Source organism: Eptatretus burgeri, chromosome 6 (genome assembly GCF_056783735.1).
Source record: "Eptatretus burgeri isolate ZD-2024b chromosome 6, Ebu_testis_v1, whole genome shotgun sequence".
Lineage (NCBI taxonomy): Eukaryota > Metazoa > Chordata > Myxini > Myxiniformes > Myxinidae > Eptatretus > Eptatretus burgeri.
This window is the reverse complement of record NC_140966.1, coordinates 80,212,139-80,232,197: the sequence shown is the minus strand read 5'-3', so window position 1 is coordinate 80,232,197 and position 20,059 is coordinate 80,212,139. Positions and strand designations below refer to the sequence as shown.

The 20,059-nt window shown below is 41.1% G+C and overlaps 1 long non-coding RNA gene across 2 annotated transcripts in view; it reads right to left on the bottom strand.

Annotated features, from left to right (window-relative positions):
- Positions 1-20,059, bottom strand: part of LOC147025150 (uncharacterized) — a 45,945-nt gene that overhangs the window by 14,056 nt on the left and 11,830 nt on the right. For both annotated transcript variants that reach the window (XR_015059366.1, XR_015059367.1), the window contains exon 2: positions 9,619-9,725. This is a non-coding gene — a long non-coding RNA (uncharacterized LOC147025150). The remainder of the gene's footprint in view (positions 1-9,618; positions 9,726-20,059) is intronic.

Here is a 20,059-nt window from a genome sequence, read left to right as displayed (position 1 = left end):
TATGATCCACCAGCATGCAATGTAAGAGCCACAGCCCTTGTGGTTGTCTCATCACAGGAGATTCCAAGAATGATAAGAAGTTGAGGCTGAGGACCCAACCCAGAGGAGAGCAGTACTCCCATGAGCAACAGACAAAGGCCTTGTCAGGTCAAGTATGGAAGCATGTACCGGAGCAGCGTGTCACTGTGTCCACTTTTGACCAGTATTCCAGGGGCCTCCATCTAACCATCCTTCAGGCAGATGCCTAGCCCATCCCCATCTCCTCGAGATGCCGACCAACCTGCTGCTACCACGAGACACATACTTGGCCCATTGACCTCCTCCACTCAAGAGGCTCCCTCACTGAGAGAATCAGGTGAGCAGGATCAGCGTTAGAAAAATGACTAACATGTCCATACAGCCGCAGCTGATGTTCATGGACAACACAGGTAACAAATCTCACGTGTCTGTTTCAGCAATCACTCATTGGACACAAAGTCTGACAAGCGATAGCCAAGTATTCTCCAAAGACGCCTAGTACTGAAGTAGTTAAGCCTCTGTCTCAGATACTTGATCAGAGTTGGAGTCACACATCAGCAGAGCAAAACTGGAAGGACCAAGGAATTAAAGTCTCCGAAATTTGTCCTCATGTATAGGTACCAATAGCACCACATCCCATGATCCAGTGAATCCATGACTCCCCAGAGCCAACCCAGATATCTATTGGCCTCTGGCTCACAACATGCAGAGACATGAATATCAATGCCAAGGCAAGTGAATCTCTCTGAGACCTCAACATCATCACTACAAACAGCTACAGACAAAAGAGCAGCATCCAAAATGTCATTGAAAGCCTGGATCATAGTTTTGATTCAGGAAACCCATAATCCCAGCTACTCTGACTCTTCATTCAGCACCTTGAGGGTCCCCATAAGGATATAGAGCATCTCTGTGAAGATGACTGCATCATCTGCGAAATCAAGGTCAGAGATCCTGACATTCCCAAATGATGCACCACAGCTTGATCTCTCCACCATCTTCCCCTGAATCCAGTCCATGCACGCACTGAAAAGTGTGGGGTCAGTACATATCTCTGACAAACTCCATTAACAACTGGAAGCAAGTCGGAGATGAAACCACCACAACTCACAGCACCCACAGTACCAGAGTACAGTTCAGACATCAGATTGATCAGTTTTGGTGGCACCCTACCAAGACGAGAATCCTCTGGAGGGCATCCTGACACACTGAATCAATCGTTTTCCATCGATCAACATACAGCTGTTAGCAGCCCCTATTGAAACTCTCACCTGTGTTCAGTGAGGACCCGAAGAGCAAGGATACGGTCAATCATCGACCTCTTTGGTGTAAAGCCCAACTGCTCTGGATGCTGGCGCTCAAACAGATGGTGGCGAACCCTCTCAAGAATTATCCGAGCAAAGACCTTGCCCGGCACTGAGAGCAGCATCACCTCTCAGTCGTGGCGATCACCCTTCACTTTCCAGAGAGGGGCAACAAGGCCCCTCTTCCAGCCAGTTGGGATGATACCTGTGCTCCAAACAGAACACAGAACTGCATGCAATGACATGAGTACAGCATTTCTAACATCCTTGAGAAGTTCAGCATGGGTGCCACAGATCCCAGGAGCTTTACCCCATTTCAACTGGTTCACCACAGCCCATGTTTCCCCAAACGAATGTGGTTCACAGTTGATTGGAGGGTCAGTTTTAGGGATAGTAACACCCCTGACATCCAACTTCACAGCTGGTGGGTCTTCCAGGTACAAGTGCTCAAAGTACCTGGCCCAGCGGAGCCTCACTTCGGACTCCTCAGGGCCACCATCCTCCGCTCGAACTGCAGTACACCAATGGATGGGCTTGGAGGAACGCAATGCACAAATTTCTCTGCAAGCAGGATGAGAATCACATGACCACAGGTGATGCTCCATCCTTTCACAGATTCCTCGCACATAGTCTCCTTGTCTTCCCTCAGCACATGTACAGTTTTATGCCTCAACTCCCTGAACAGCTCAGCTCTGCCATTAAGCCTGGCCCTGCGACTCTGGTTAATGGTATCCAGTATTCCTTGGGAGACAAAGTTCTTCTTCACCTTGTTGGCTGTGATCAATTCCAATTTTTCAAGTAATGAATTGGAACACGGAGAATGTTCAGCCTTTGGCTGAATTTGGAGGCTGGCTTTGCTATTTGGTCAGCCCAGGAGACATCATGGCTGACAGCGAGACATACAAGTTCAAAAGACTTTGTCTAAATGCTCAAAAAAGAAGTACTGTACATGTCCAAGATAGTTGTTAAAATGCTGAGCTGATGTTTTTGTCCTTAGGAGTTGTTGTCTTTGAACAAATTTCTTTCATAAAGGACAAAACAACTTTCGACACCATTCATTACCTCTGGCACTGAAGGTGGACAGAGGTTATGTTTTCACCGTTGTCTGTCTATCTGTCTATCTGTTTGTTTGTCTGTTTGTCTGTCTGTGAATAGAATATCTCAAGAAGTTGACAGATTCAGACGAAATTTGGGGAGGTTTGGTGTGTGACAAGGAAGAATTTATTTGACTTGTGTGAAGATCCGTATCCAGATCCAGCCTGTGAGTGGTATACAAAATGTAAACTGTTTATCCTGGCAGAGGTATGCACTCACCCAAGTGCCATTCTAGTTGATCTGGTTTTATTCTGGTTTTATCAACACATCTTGAAATTTAGCCTTAATATTTCATTTACATTTTGATAGTGTAGAAGGTTATATGTCACCCTGAATGTATATTTCACATGATACCCCTCATATAAAAAAAGCAACAAAATATTTGAGGCAACAACAAAATTATTGTTCCGATGATACGTTCAAACATGTCCACATTCGAGTCGAAGAAGGATGACTATCCTCTTAGTGTGTTGTTGTATATTATTTGGAATTTAGCATCTAAAAAGGCTGTGATGATTATCCCATTAATACTCCCCCCTCATCGCTACCTAAATGCAGAGCTAGGCCGGTATCTATACACGTCTTACATTCTAGTAATATTTATTTGTGAAGTGTACAAACACGTAAACTGCTTGACCACAGCACACTCTTTTTTTTCATATCCATTCCATATCCAAAGACATGAGTACATGCCACGCATGGGTTCAAAGAACGCTTCATATTTCAAGCTTCACTTGTGTTCATGGTGTACAGGTGGTCACACAGGTGCACCTGGAAAGATGGCACCCATCCGTTCATAACGGTTGATGAAGGTTCATGGTATATGCATGCAGTCGGGTTCGTGGTAAACAATGATAGCACAGCTGCGATAGGGAACTTGGCCAAAATGGCAAAAGTGCTTGGGTGAGAACTGGATTGGTTCCAGGATGGAACAAGCATTGTGTGCTGCAAGCTGGCTTAGCCACAAAAACAATTTTGGAGGAAAGTTAGAAACTGCATCATTTAGTAGGTTAGAGGTAATCTATTTATTAGGTAAACAAGGTGAAGGGGGGGGGGCTCGATTAAAAAATTCAGAAAAGGTAAATAATGGAGGACGAGAGGAGAAAGGAGGAGAGAGGAATGTGGGAGGAGTCTGAAGATGACAGCTTTTGGGAAGGGTGGGGCATGCAAGGAGCATACATGGGGAGGAGGGAGGGCAAAGCTGTTAGGAGGGCTCTAAATGTATGTATACAAAAAATATAATTCCCCATAAGGTTTGTGAGAAATGCACGTGCACATTATAAACATGACTGTCAGATAGCAAGCAAAATAACCATACATCATCTACAATTTTACAACACGTGAAGTGCAAAGTGAAAATGTTAAACTAGCCTCCATCACTCTAACTTTTTGTCTGTTTTGTAGCCAGTTCGAGTGGGTTTTCTGAAGTTTCTGTGGCTGTGAAATCACGAAATAGCTGTCGTTGCATGTTCTAAAATCACCCTTTCCTCATACCGAAATCTGGTCACTTTTTACCCTGTTTAATGTCTGCAGAGGACCGACCAGTAAATGTGCTCACCAGCTGTTTTGGAAAATGCAATTTAAAAAAAGAGGGCACTGAGGACATCGCCTTGGTGAATGGAGGGTAAAAAGAAAAACAAGAGAAAATTCATGTGGTCTCAATGCGCACTCATGGAAAACGGTCTATCCAGCCCTCAAAGTCCATTGGATTCCAACGTTGGGGGAAACCAGATGTTGATGGAAAAAAGAAGTTCGTTTTGGTACACCATTGCACTGAATACATACAGTACATCAATCTTAACGAAGGCTCTGGAAAGAAATAAATGTTTGGACTTACCAGGGGCATTCAAAATGTTCTAAGAACGAGATATTCCCAGTCGTCCAAAAAAGGCCTACGTTTATTAATTTTTTTTTCATGTTTCATCATACGTTGATGGAGTGAAGATTGAAAAATAACATGCGAACGTTCCTTCAAAAGTCTTGAGTATCTCATTCATCCGATTTTTGAACGTTTCTTGTAAATAACTGTGAAAACAGGAGAAAGTTACGATGGTGTAAGTGAGAAAACTCTCACACGAGCTCTGGATATGCGACAATGGTTTATGCCATAAGACATTGTTCAATGTGGAATGGCCACGGAGTTGCAAATTGGTTTGATGAGAGTGGATTTTGAAACAACATTTCTCATTAATCGACTCAAAACCAACACCAGGATGCTGATATTGGAATACTGGAAATGTACTTGCTTGTTAAAAACATTATCCATAAGATGTACCAGGATGTTGATGACATCTGTAAAATATACCATGGTTTTCATCTGTTACAGTCGTTTTTTTTTGGATACAAAGTCGAGGCTCGTGGAAGAGTTAGTACACTGAACGGATCAGGATGTAACAGATAAAAATAGGACGCATGCATGGGGTTGGCAAAATGGATAAAGAAGGAAACTCCAAGAAGGAAAAACTGGAAATTTTGACATAATGGTTTATTTGGCATAATTGTTAGTCTGTTATAAATGTTAGTCTGTTATAATTGTTAGTTTAGCATAACTGTAAGTCTGTTGCAATTAGTCTGAAATAATTGTTAGTCTGTCATAATCATTAGTCCATTATAATTGTTATTCTCTTATAATGGTTAGTTTGACATTGTTGTTAATCTGTTATAATTATTAGTTTGGTATAATTGTTAGTCTGTTATTATTGTTAGTTTGGTATAGTTGTTAGTCTGTTATAATTGTTGGTGTGTGATGGTTGCTGGTCTATGATGGGTTGTTAGTCTATGATGGCTGGTTGGTAGTCTGTGACGTATGTTATTCTATGATGGTTGCGAGTCTGTGACAGTTGCTAATCTGTTACCCTAATTATCCCCCGTTGAACTTGATCCGAAACGAGGGTTATGGATTTGGTCTCGATTTTCGTGTCCGTACGTGTGTGCTTCCGCAACCATATCTCGGACATTTATTTGTACTTCGCATAAAGACAACACACGATGCTATACATAATATGTACGTAATTTTTTTCAACATCAGATCCAAAATGGCGGACTGTCGGCCATTTTAGTTGTAAAAAAAAAACAAAACAAAAAAAAAAAACGGTGTCGAACATATTCTCAACTATTTCTCGGAAATGCATAAACCGATCTCATTCAAACATGGCACACAGATAATAAATGATGGCTTACATAAACACGTCATTTTTTTTTTCGAGATCAGATCCAAGATAGCCGACAGGCAGCCATTTAGTTTATTAAACTTGTCCCCAAACATTTCTCTGACATGCTTGGTCCGATTTTGTTCAAACTTGGCACAAGCACAGTCTGACAGCATACACTTGCATCTAACTAAATTTTTACGATCTGATCAAAGATGGCCGACTGGAAGACTGGCGGCCATTTTAGTTGTAAAAAACCCGATGTTGAACATGTCCTCAACCATTTCTCAGACATGCATTTACCGATGTTATTCAAACTTCGCACCCAGACAATGAATGTATGCACGTTATTTTTTTTCGAGATAAAATACAAGATGGTAGACTGGCGGCCATTTTGTGACTTAAATGTGTCCCCAACGATTTCTCAGACATGTATGGTCCGATTTTGTTCAAACTTGGCATAGGCTCAGTATATGATGGCATACACGTGCCCCTCACTTTATTTTGCGATCTGATCAAAGATTGCCGACTTGTAGACTGGCGGCCATTTTCGTTGTACATAAATATGTGTTTATCCTTTAACACCATACAGAAAAATTACTAAAATAACGGGGGCTCTGGCATTTTATGTTTTTTTTTACTTGTTCATACAGGGTGTGTCAATAAAAGGTTAACCGCTTCAAATAACCTTTGTACTTTTAGTCATTACGTTAATTTTTTTTTTGTTTTGCAGGAGTGATCAATGATCTTTGGAGAAATCATTAAAGCATAACCAAAGTATTCTTCCAGAAAAATGACGTTTTCTACGGAGCAAAGAGTAAACATTGTCAAGTGGTATTTTGAGACCAAATCAATTTCTTCCGTCCAGACGAGGTTCTGTACTGAATATGGAGTGCATCCCAGAAACAAGCAAGCCAGCCATTTGGAAACTTGTGAAAAAGTTCAAAAGTGAAGGGATGATTCTCAACATTAACAATGGAAGGTCCAGTCGCCCAAGAAGTGTACGGCGTGAAAGAAACATGGAACGAGTTTGTGAGTCAGTCACGCAAAGTCCAAAGAAATTGCATCGACAAAGATCGGCTGAACTGGGTCTCACTCCCAGCAGTATCAGAAGAACAATGAAACATTTAAACCTCTTTCCTTACCACATCACAACAGCCCATAAATTCACCGATGGAGATAAAGCAGCACCAGTCGCTATGTATGAGATGCTGCAGCAGAAGATTGAGGCAAACCCAAACTGGATTCGCGATGTGTGGTTTCATGACGAGGCACACTTTCACATCAATGGTGCTGTAAATTCAAACAACAACATTATCTGGGGAAGTCAACACCCAGATGAGGTTGAAGAGAGGTCACTTAATGGTCTGAAAGTGTGTTTGGGCCGTATTGGTATGAAGACAAAAACGGTTACCAATCAAGAACAATACCGGTCGATTGTAAACACATTTTACAAAGACTTGAAGCAATCGATGAGCACTGCAGCCCTCCAGCGACAGTGGTTCATATAAGATGGTGATACCCCGCATCCAGCCAACGAAACAATTGCCTTTCTGCTTCAAAAATTCGGACAAGAAGTTCTCAGTTTGCTTTTGGAAAATGAATGGTCTCCACGCAACCCCGACCTCAATCCGCTGGATTTCCTCCTCTGGGGAACTTGTAAGGATAATGTCTACAAGGAACACCCCAGATCTCAACCTGATCTGAAAGCAGCAGTTGAGGATTATGTGCAGACAGTAACCATTAAAACTTGCAGAAACGTCATTGAAAACTTCACAATTCGTGTGAATGCATGTTGTGTGCGTGGGGGTGCTCACATCGAACACCTCAACTATAAATGCATTAACGCACAACGAGTTTCAGTTCTCCATGATTTGGTTTTCATTTTCTCAGTTAATTTTTTTGTTTTATTACTCAATTCTTTGGTTAAAAAAGTTTTGACGTGGTTTACCTTTTCTTGGCACACCCTGTATATGATGCTGTTTGTCTGTTATCATTGTTAGTCTATCGGACAGTTTTAAGGCAGTGGGTCTTTCAGTCAGAGTGGTTAGTGGTTGCAACCTGAGACCATTTATCGTTCAGTTTCGTTCCGAGGTCAAAGATCTAAAATATAAATATTAGCATTCAGAGAACAAGATAAGATGTATCATTTAGTGAAAGTTTAACTTTTGATTCCTGCCAGTGTAGATGGTTTATAAGCTTTAAGGTTGGACTATTTCTCGATGTTGAAGCATGGTTGCACACTACTTTTTGAAGCTTGATCAATCAGAGTGCTTGCTTGTGTCAGATGATGTGAACAATTGTGTCAATCGTAACAGGTTCATTATGTTGAGGACAACATCATCTTTGAAATGCTTTTTGCACTGAAAAAATGTTTACAATAACCTTATTGACCCATTCACTTCACAGAGATGGAGTAAATATCACGAATATTTGATGAAGTGGGGAGGAATGTCCAGTGCTTGTCAATACGTAACTGCAAAGAATCATGAGCATCTCGTCGAAGTCAAGTATAGTGACGTTCCTGCTGAAGCAGGTTTTCATGCTACCTGTGAGAACAAATAAAAAATTATTTCGTCAAATAAACCCCCTCAAGAAAAAAAAATTCACCCATGTCCGAAGGAAGCTGTGCAATGAAGCGGCTGCATCACTTAAAAAGGAGTCCCATGGGGGACTGATGGTTACTTGCTTACCTCACTGTCCTGATGTAAACTAATCACAAAAGCGCAAAAACTAAACAACAACAACAAAAACTAACCAACACAACAAAAGCAAAACAACAACAAACTAGAAAGGAATGAAACACGGTGGGTTAGAAAAGTTCTTCATCTTCATTTTTGACGGATGGATGGAAGACAGGACATACCAAATATTTAAATGGTTTGCACCACTTAAAAATCCATATGTTCGTGTACGACTCTTGCACTATTCAGGAATCGATCATTTTCCCAATGTCTATTCTGAGTTTTTATAGCTTCTACCGAGCTGCAGCACTGAGAGCTGTCCTGCCACCTTCTCTTCACTGCTGATTTCCATTTCTGTGCATGATATGCAAGCAAGACTGATCTGTGTACATGTCTGCGTATATACGTTCCATCACAGCCGCTGCAGTAAAATTCAGAGCATGCTTAGATTTAAATGATGCAAAATATGACTGCTTTTAAAACGAGCAAATTGTGTGACAAATGCAGAAAAATTGCGCAAACGGACAGAATCATTTTCATGATTTGAGCTTCATTTTTAGCTCACCTGGAACGTAGTTCCGTGGAGCTTATGGGATGGTGTATCGTCTGTCTGTCAGTCCGTCCATAAACACTTGCAACTTCTTCTCTGAGACTACAAATATTATTTTGATGAAACTTTACCACAACTTTCATCACCCTGGATATACCAAAGTTTGTACATGGTATTAAAAACACCGGCCCTAAGGGGATATACGGAGGTTGCCCCCCAAAATAGGTATTTGCTTTCTTTTCAGAAACCACACACACAATTTCAATGAAACTTAACCACAACCTTCATATCCCATGATGTACCAAAGTTTGTTCACCAAATAAAAAAAAAAATCAGGGTCTAAGGGGGTATATGGGAGAGTGCCCCCCCTCAGTCCCCCAAATATGTATTTGCTTTCTTCTCTGAAACTACACACACAATTACAATGAAACTTGACCACATTTATCATCCACAATGCACTACAGCTTGTTACGACATTAAAAAAAACAAAATTGGGGTCTAGAGGGGTCTTCGGGGGTTGCCCTCCAAAATATGTATTTGCTTTCTTCTTCGAAACAACACACACAATTTCGTTGAAACTTGACCACAACCTTCATAAACCATGATGTACCAAAGTTTGTTCATACTATTTAAAAAAACGGGATCAAGGATGATTTACCGGGGAGGGGGGTGGGGGATGTTACCCCCCAAAATAGGTATTCGCTATAACACTGGTTCATTGGTACATTTTTCTAATTCCATCTCACGCTGACTTCCTCCTCAGGATCATTATTCTACCAGGTGAGCGCTCAGGGGTATTGCCCTTATTTTTAGCTCACCTGGAACGTAGTTCTGGGGAACTTATGGGATGGCACATCATCTGTCCATCAGTCCATCCATTCATCCATTGGTTTGTCCACAAATACTTGCAACTTCTTCTCTGAAACTACACATACGATTTTGATGAAACTTTACCACAACGTTCCTCACCTTGTATGTACCAAAGTGTTTCCACGGCATTAACAAAATAATAATAATAATAATAATAATAATAATAATAATAATAATAATAATAAATATAAAGTCGGGCCTTAGTGGGGTCGACAGGGGTTGCTCCCCAAAATAGGTATTTGATTTCATCTCAGAAACTACACATACAATTCTGCTGAAACTTGACCACAACTTTCATCACTGGTGATGTACCAAAGTTTGCTCATGACAGAAGAGAAATCAGGGTCTAAGTGGATGTAAGGGGGATTTGCCCCAAAAATATGCATTTGCTTTCTTCTACGAAACTGCACACACAATTTTGATGAAACTTGACCACCACGTTAACCCTGCGTTAGTACCATGGGTTTTTTTTACACCGTTAGTACCCTGGGGTGTTTGAGCACCCCAACTTTTAGATTTTTAAAATGAAGCATGTAAGCAAAACTATCATGAAGTTCAACTCATTTATTTAATGAACGTATACAGGATTATACATATAATGATATTTCAGTTTGATTTCATAGTACATGAGTACATAAATACATCAAGACAATAATAGAAAACAAAATTTATCAAAACTCATTAGCTACAGCAGAAACATCCTCATCACTCACTTTCATCACCTGATATATTTATTTTGGCACTCAATGCAAATGACAGTCAACTTGCTGTGTTCTTTACACGCATGTTTATCACACTGGTTACACACTGTTTTCACTTTATGATCGCGTGACCTGGGACAGAATGCACATCTCTTTGTCCCCTGTGACAAGTGGGGTTGTGGGGGCATTGGGAATGCAGGGAACCTTCTTTTTGATAATTTCTGGTTTATTCTTACCTCCAGAATTTGGGTCAATTTTGTCATCATAGTGCATGCTGCTGACAAGAACATTGTTCTCCTTCTTACTCTGCGGGATGTATGAAACTAGTGTCATTATGTCTGTGAAACCAAATATGCTGTCATAATTACATCTGTTCTTTGTCTCTAAGAATTCCTTAGGAACTTCAGACTTATTTTTTCAGTACCTTGTTAGTACCCTGAGGTATTGTCTCTCTGCCCACTGAAAAATGATGTCTACCTCTCACAAGAGTTCCCACAGGACCAAGAAAAATTTTGGGTGCACTCAACATACAGAATCATGAAGCTATTGCGGAGAAAATGGATATTAGTGCGCACATCTATAGAAAACGGGACATTTAAAAAAATTGGGGTTTCCAAACACCCCAGGGTACTAACGCAAGGTTAATCACCCATGATGTACTAAAGTTTGTTCAAGACATTCAAAAGATTGGGGTTTAAGGGGTTCGACGGGGGGTTCCCACAAAATAAGTATTTGCTTTCTTCTCAGAAAGTACACACACAATTTCGATGAAACTTGACCCCAACCTTTATCAACTGTGATGTATGAAAGTTTGTTCACAGCATTAAAAATAGCACTGCAAAGCGGGTGTTACCCCTCAGCCCCTTGTTGTAAACCAATTTCAAGATGGTGGCCATATTGAAAATCGCAGCATGCCTATTTTCGAAAGGAACCTTCCTCTACTCAACCCCAACACACCCAGCAAAAATGGATTTAATCGGATAAGGCGTTCTCCTCAAAAATGACAGAAACCAATTTCAAGATGGCTGCCATGGCAGCCACAGTGAAAAATCACAGCATGCCCATTTTGGAAAGGAACCTTCCTCTACTCAACCCCATTATACCTCGCCAGAGTAAAATCAATGTATGAAGCCGTTCAAGTTATTGTCCGGAAACCAAATTCAAGATGGCTGCTCTCGCCGCCATATTGGATATTGGATTGCGCTGAATATCGAAAGGAACCTTCCTCTAAACACCCCCATTATAATCACACAAAAATTACATCAATAAGTCAAGCCGTTCTCAAGTTATTGTCCGGAAACCAAATTTAAGATGGCAGCCATAGCCGCCATATTGGATATCAGATTGTGCTGTATATCGAAAGGAACCTTCCTCTAACCACCCCCATAAAAATAAAATCAATCTGTCAAGCCGTTCTCAAGTTATTGTCTGGAAACCAAATTCAAGATGGCTGCCCCAGCCGCCATATTGGATATCGGATTGTCCTGTATATCGAAAGGAATCTTCCTCGAACCACGCCCATTATACCCCCATGAAAATAAAATCAATCTGTCAAGCCGTTCTCAAGTTATTTTCCAGAAACCAAATTCAAGATAGCTGCCCTAGCCGCCATATTGGATATCGCATCGCACTGATTATCGAAAGGAACCTTCTTCTACCCAGCCCCAACACACACTGTAAAAATGGATTTAATCGGATAAGGCGTTCTCCTCGAAATCGACGGAAACCAATTTCAAGATGGCTGCCATGGAGGCCACATTGAAAATCGCAGCGCGCCCATTTTCGAAAGGAACTTCCTCTACTCAACCCCAATATACCCTGCAAAAATGGATTTCATCGGACAAGGCGTTCTCCTCGAAATTGTCGGAAACCAAAAGTTGACAGACGGACGCCCGGACGCCCGCCGGACAACGCCTATGACGACAATACCCCTTAGCCAATTTAGGCTGAGGGGTAAAAAGAAATCCACAGGTATTTACTTTCTTCTCCATTACATTTTTTGTGGATCATCCATGCCTACCATTCGTTCCCTAGTTATCTTATCCAGCTGCTACCAGGTGAGCGCCCATGGGTATTGCCCCTATGTTTGAAGATGGTTTTCAACTGTTTGCAAATTCGGACATGAACAGTTCTAGACGAGCGACGGGAATAGTTTTTGATGGGCAACGCTCTCTGTGATATTTTGTCCGATTTAGATGGTGGGTAGTTGGACCAGGGAGTGCTGGTGAGTCCAGATCCCACACATGTAAAGATGTGTATTAAATGTTTACTGTAGATCTATATGGAAAGATGGCATAGCCACCAATTTCAATATGCACAAAGTGTGTGGTGCTTTCGATTTTGTCATACATTTATTATATATTTGTTTAGAACTGTGGATTGTATTTTTAACAGGCCTAGTGAGTGTGTATATGATGTGTCGGGCACATGACCCACTTCTTATTTGTTTGGGGGTAGAAAACTGACATGTCTGGTACATGACTCATGTAATTTTCTTTGGGGGGGGTGGGGTGGAGGTGGGGAGGTAAAAATTGGTGTGTTGGGTACTAAAAGGTGGCAGCCACTTAAAAAAAAGAATGGCAAGTAACAAATAAAAAGGGCCTCCTCCTTCCTTTAAAAAAAAAAAAAACCAGGACGATCGACTGGTACTTTTTTATTATTATTTGGCCTTATCGGCATTTTACGAATAAGCCTTTGATCAAACTTCATGAGAAAAAGCGACTGAACAGGAAGCTGTGGTCAACCTCATCTGAGTTTGAAAGGACAGAGTTGAATGTTCTAGTTCTGCATACCTTCTTCATCCCAAGCAAGGCCCATGGAATAAATAACATTCACGATGGAGCCTTCATGCCCGAGTCGATGTCTCGAGGTGCCTGCAGTGTGCACAATTTGCAAGAAGGTGGAATGCCTCATGGGAGTGCCTCATAAAACAACGAAAGATACCTTAATGTGAGCCGAGATACTGACAGCAGGTAATTAAATTAACCAGGAAATCTTCCAAGAGTGTTAAACTATTAAACTTCCTGAATTAATTAAAAGGGTAATTGGAAATGATTTATGTCAACTTGGATGACTTTTCAGGAAAACTACTGGAGCTGCAGCACTGAAACAACTTGAAAGCATTCTGATGTATATCAGAGAAAAAGACTGTCACCCTTGAAGTGAGATACCATAAACATTGCAACAAGAAATATTGTGGATTCCTGTTGAATAAACAGAAACCAAGACCTGCATCTGGGAGGTAAAATTATCATATTGAATGCAACAGTAAGTTTATGTCTAAGATTAAGGATGGGCATGATCTGATAATATATTTACATCATTTCATTGCCAACTATGCCACAGCCTACACTTCATTTGGCAGTCTGGTCATAAAGGAGGAACTAATCAAGAATCATGAAATATTCTGGATGACCAAGCTCATCACTTTATTCTTGAAATGCACTGAAAGAGAACGACCTACCTTCACAGACTTCAGGTAAATGCACCTGTGCAGTGAATATCACTTGGTATCATTAATTGGTAGCCATCGGAAAATGGTCTCAAAAATCATGCCATTGAGACTGAAAAAAGTCATCATTGAGCAGACAGCACCTATCTGATGAAACTTTGCACATCCACAAAGCAGCGCTCATCATAAATAATGCCTTGCAAAGAACACCTGCTCTGCACTATCCATGGCCAGCGACTGCCATAGATCTTACGTTTGCATCTGCTGAAGATACCATCCCCATTAAACTGTATAACCTCCTTGTCTGGAGTGTTTGACTGTCAGATGATCCAAAAATGACAAACTTTGTCGAGATAGATCAAGACACCAATGTCACATTGACATCAATCTGCCAAGATATTGTTGACTTGGCTTCTAAAGGTCATTTCCTGATGTGATAAATCCCCCATCCCCCGATGGACATGGATGGACAGTGTATCAAATAATGAACTGTCTATCACATGGATGACAATGGACCCAGCCCTAGAGTGTATTCTCAAAGAGAATGTTAATTGTAACAGTGTGAAAACTCATTGTAAAGGAGGACTGTGCTCATGTCAAAGATCAGGTGTGTCATGTAACGATTTGTGTGGGTGTAAGAATTGTAAAAATTATACCACCACTGACCAAGAACAGCACCTGTGGGATGGTGGGGTGTCAATGTTGACGACGATGGGGCTGATGACTTCGATGATTTATCTGAAATGGCGGTATTTTTTTGCATCCATTTGTGTTACTGCATACTAGATACTATAAATTGATAGAATATAATATAACGTACATAATGATGAATTTGTGTCCCAGTGTTACTGCATATATAATGATCGGTTTTATTAGGCATCATAAAGTTTGATGAGTGTGATGGAAAATGTAATGTGTTTGCCAATAAAATATGATCATGAGATGCTCTATTAATACTGGTTCAATGTCCAAGAGTAGATAAAGTCCTGTTATATGGGTATATTTCATCAGAGCACATGACACAGGCTTTCCAGAAAAGATGCCACATTGCTCCACCTGGATAACAACCTGGTCCCAATAATAAGCTCCCGAATTATTTTTGTTGGTGCCCCCCTGCTGTCGCCTCTGCGACGACGGATGTCAAACTTTTTTCTCGAGTAGTTTTATCTGCATACCAACGGATCACCGATTTTGTAAGGTTTATCTCAAATCTTGTTGGAGATATTTAATTTCAAAGTTATACAAACCTACAGTGTTACAATATTTTTGACAAGTGTCAATGTCACAATTTTACTGAATCAAGTATATACCACTCAAAGCCTTCAAAATCAGTTTGCCAGGAGTACCCAAGAATGTCCATACTTGTCCAGAAATACTGAGCCCCAAATACATTTCATAGGGAAAATACTGCACCGAGAAGTTGCCATCAGGGCTCAAAATGACACTTTTCAACTCAACATGACCTCCTTTGACCCCTCTTTATGAAATAACTGGCAGGAATTCAGTTATACTTTTTACACTCGGCCAGGCAAATTGTCAGCTATCCAAAACCGTATAGAAATCGTGGAATTGAGAGATGGGAGCTAAATCCATTTTCTGAGCAAAATTTGTTGTTTCCGGTTGCAGCCTACTAATGCATGGAATGGTCTCCTCGGAAACCTAACGGCAGCAGAGGGGTGTTAAAAAAAATGTTAAAGTTGGATTTAGATTGGTACCTAGATGCATTGGAGATGGAGAGGTATGGGAAAGTTGGCTTGTGTGGATGGTAGGTAGCTGAATCTGGATAGGTGCAGCTGCTGGGAATGTAGTGTCTGCATGACGGGCCGAATGACCTCCTCCTGCACCAAAGTTCCTTGCGTATCATTGTGCTACACTTGTTAGTTTAGTGTCGTTGTTAGTATGTTACAGTGTTGGTAAAGAATGGAGGATGAGAGGAGTAAGGAGGAGAGAGGAATGTTGGAGGAGTCTGGGGGGGGGGCAGCTTTGGGAGGAGAAAGAGGTAAGGGAGCATACACGGGGAGGAGTGAGCATATATCTCGTTGGTACAGTTGTTTGTACATTATGGTTGTTAATCTGAAATGATTGTTAGTCTGTTGCACTTGTTTGGCTGTTCCACTTGTTTGTATCTCACAGCTGTTATTCTGTTCGAGTTGTTAATGTGTGATGGTTATGAGTGCTGGATGTTAAGGATGTCAGTCTGTTCTGGTTGTTAGTATGCTCCCACGACTATTTCTCAATTTGCTGTATTTTATCGTGAAAGCTAAAGCTTAGAACCAGGCAATTTGAGGACCGAATTGCAGTTTGATTTGTCATTCTCTCTCCAGGTAATTGGTAATCTCCAATGGGACACTCCGCTTACATCATCGCTACACAATGAGTATGGAGGTGGACTTTGGAACTTTTTACTTTTGAACCATGGCTCAGATTTTATTAGATTTTTAAAAAGCACAATGCCTTCTTTATCAATGGGAAAGCATATAAATGATTGAATAATATGACCTCGAAATTGCTCTTATGGCTGACAAATAACACAACAAACGTGTGGTTTGTTATAAATATCTAAAACCTCCTGAATGAGCCAGATACAGTGAATGAATGAGGTACAAGGACAGAATAAGTTCAAAGGAAATGCAATCCCCTTTGAGGAGTCTATTCTGGGATTTATTCTCACCATGACTATAAACTGCCTTCCTACCTGCTAGCATACACTTGTGGACAGTAAAAATGGCATGGCACTTTGCAGAAAGATCGTATGCCAACGTGCATCAATGTCCCCAGGCGACTCTAAATTCCAATCTTATTGTACAAGGGGCATTATTATTAGTCCCCTACAGGTTTCACCAGGACTATTGGGTTGCTCTCCATCTGTCCATGTGGTTTTTCCGACTTTTTTTTCCCCCCACACCCTGTAATATTCAATTGAAACTTGCTACATGGGTTTATGATGATAAGTTACAGAAAAAGTTCGAGTTTCAGGATGTTTCGTCAATTTTTCACACAGTTATGCCTTTTTTAGACTTGGAAAATATCATACTTCGAAGAGCACCTGCCCAAGTGACAGGAAAAGCTAGCAAATGTATCCGTCACCAGTGACGGAAAAGTTTAAGTTAATTTATCAATTTAAATAATATTTCATGGACTTTAAAATAGTCAATTGTGTTGCACTCTTGGTTTCCCTTAGAATCAAAGCTTTGCGATAATTAACCTGTCATCGCAAAATGGTGGTGAAACATAGGGCGATGGAGGTTGGATTTGTCTAAGAAGAGGGCAAAATATCCTGGCTGTTAAATAAAATGTGGCATCAACATGACCCATGCCAGTTCTCCCATCATTTCCGATGAGAATGTTGAGCTTTTCAACGCAGCGCGAGAAGTGGCCGCCATAAACGGGAGACAGACGAATTCATGGACAGACACCATGGTCAACAAAATATAGTAGATTGCTTCCCTTCCAAGGAAATTCAACACAGCAGAGACAATTTGGCCCATGAAGCCTTACAATGGATGTCAACCTCGTCACGACTTCTTTTTATGCAGAGTTAAAGCTTGTGGAAGAGCGAGAACACGAAACAGATCAGGACACAACAGCATAAAAGGAATAGTAGCAAGGGTGAACACCAACAGTGGAGTTGAAGGACAAAATAGAGGGAGAATTGGATAAACAATGGGGTAGAGAAGAATGAGGTGGACAGGATGGATAGAGAAGAAGATGTCTTCCTCCGCCACCCCCCCACCCCAATCCTCCCTATCCCCCTCCCTCCCTCCATTGACCCTCCTTTCTCCCTCCCTCTCCCCCACCCCTCTACCCCTCAATGTATGCCCCCAAAACAGCCCTTTGACAATGGACAAAGTACTACCGTTACAAAGACTAATGAAATAACTGATCCTCGGGTCACCTACGCATCCATATATGCTCTTCCACTGGGGTAAGTTTTCCAAAACCAAAACAATATATATATATATATATATATATATATATATATATATATATATATATATATATATATACATATATATATATATATACATATATATACATATATATATATATATATATATATATATATATATATATATATATATATATATATATATACACACATATATATATATACACACACACACACACACACACACACACACACACACACACAGGTAGGCGACATGGGTGGTCGCTATATAATTTCATACTAGTCATACAGTTTTTGACGGATCGGGCTGAAAATTTTTGACAAAGAGGTTGATTAAAGTGCGCATAAAAGCGCGGAAGCCGATTTCTGAAAAAAATATAAATAAAAATATTTTTCGTTTTTTTTCAAAAATTTCAAAGTTCCATTGCTCGACAACGGTGGCGTCCATAGCAACGGTTCTCAAAATCATACAACTCGATCCTGGTATGAACCTACCAGTCAAGTTTCATCAAAATCGGTTGACTCCTCTGGCCTCCGAAGCTGTCCATTAAATACATACAGACAGACGGAAAACCTGAGAATAACGGTAGACTAGAGACCACCCAATATAGATATATATGTATACAGTGTATTTGGCCTATAGACCATTAACATAGTACATACACAAAGGATGTGCTGGTATGTGGGCATCTTATATATTATTTCCGAGTTTGTGGTTTCGTGTCGCGCTATCTTCGACTTTGTTCTGCGCTCGAGTAAAGTGATATTCGGCTTACATTATCTCAAAGACCCTATGAGGTGCATGGTACAAAAAAAGTAAATAAAATGGTTCTGAAACAGTGAAATCGTATTCCACTTACTGCATTAAAGTAAAATTACTATTGATACTCTGCATCAGTTCCTTTCTCAAACACACCCACCCCAACATGTCACGCAGAGTGCGGGTTATGCTCGTAGAAATTTAAAAAGAAGTGATAAAAATGGAAAGGAAGAAAAGCAAAGGAGGTTGTAAATAGAAACTAGAGTGAAGTCAATGGCGTGCCATCCCAAACTTCCATGCGACTTCGCACCGAACGCAAAGTTGAAAGATGGCAAAAAGTTCCATCAGGATTGACCCAACGTCAAATTTTGTGTTAAAATATTATTTTTCCTTTTTGACCTGTGTGACCCGAAGTCTCCACACCCTGAGGAATGAACTGTGGGTCATAATCAAAAAAAATCATTGCATACTTCATGCATCCCCAATGTTGATTGCATATACAGTTTCATTATTATCATGAGCAGGGTACCCGCCCTACGGGCGATCTTGTTCCACACATGGAACACATTCATCTCACGCATACCTTTATTTAGGTGGTGTATAGGCAACTGACAACTCTGTATACGTAAAACAAAAATAACCCGGGTTACTTGCCTGATGCAAAAATATAGCTTCTGCTCATAATTCATAACACCTCACTGTACAGGAAAGCGTGGGGAGAGGAATATAGCACTGTAAATGGTGGAGACTTATAACCTCCCCCACCTGTAGGCGGTACTACATGATACACATTTACGTAAATAATTTGCATCCCATCCCTCACCCCCAAGACCACCGGAAAAGGCAAGAACACCCCGAAATACGAACTGGGGCCAGGCTGATACTATCCAGAAAGTTTGGATGTAATCTGGCCAGAACTGGAGGAGTTGTGCGACGAACAAACAAACAAACACAAACACACCAGTCCGTGATTTATAGTAAGGATTATTTTGTACAAGCAGGGATGCCCAGCGTTGCAAAGTCTCTTCTCCCTCCCTCTAGACTCACACTCAATCCCTTCCCCTTCCTCCTCCCACTTCACCCCCTACCCCCTCCCACTCCTCCCCTTCCTCCGAATTCCCACCCCACTCCTTCCCCTCCCTCCGGACTCCCACCTCCCCCCCCCTTCCACTGCTTCCCCTTATTAGTGGAGGTTGGCATGAGGGCTTCCCACTCTCTGGGGATGTAAACAGTGCAAAATGCAAGTTATCTCCACAGATGACTTACAATACCCTCTGCCACCACCAACAGGTGGTGGGACACGAGACACACTCACTTAGAAAAATTTTGTCACCCTTCCCTCCCGAACACCCACGACTACAGATGAAACCAAATCGCCTATGTTCAGCATGAGGTCGAACTTGGTCCATGTGCCAAGTTTGGTGGCAATTGGCGCAGTAGTTTTGGCGTGATTAGTGTCACACACACGATGACATTTATTTATTAGATGCAACCTGGGCTACTGGTTGCATCATTGCTGAGAGCACGGCGGTGCGGTTGTAGTGCCCCATGTTTCCAGTAATGTAGT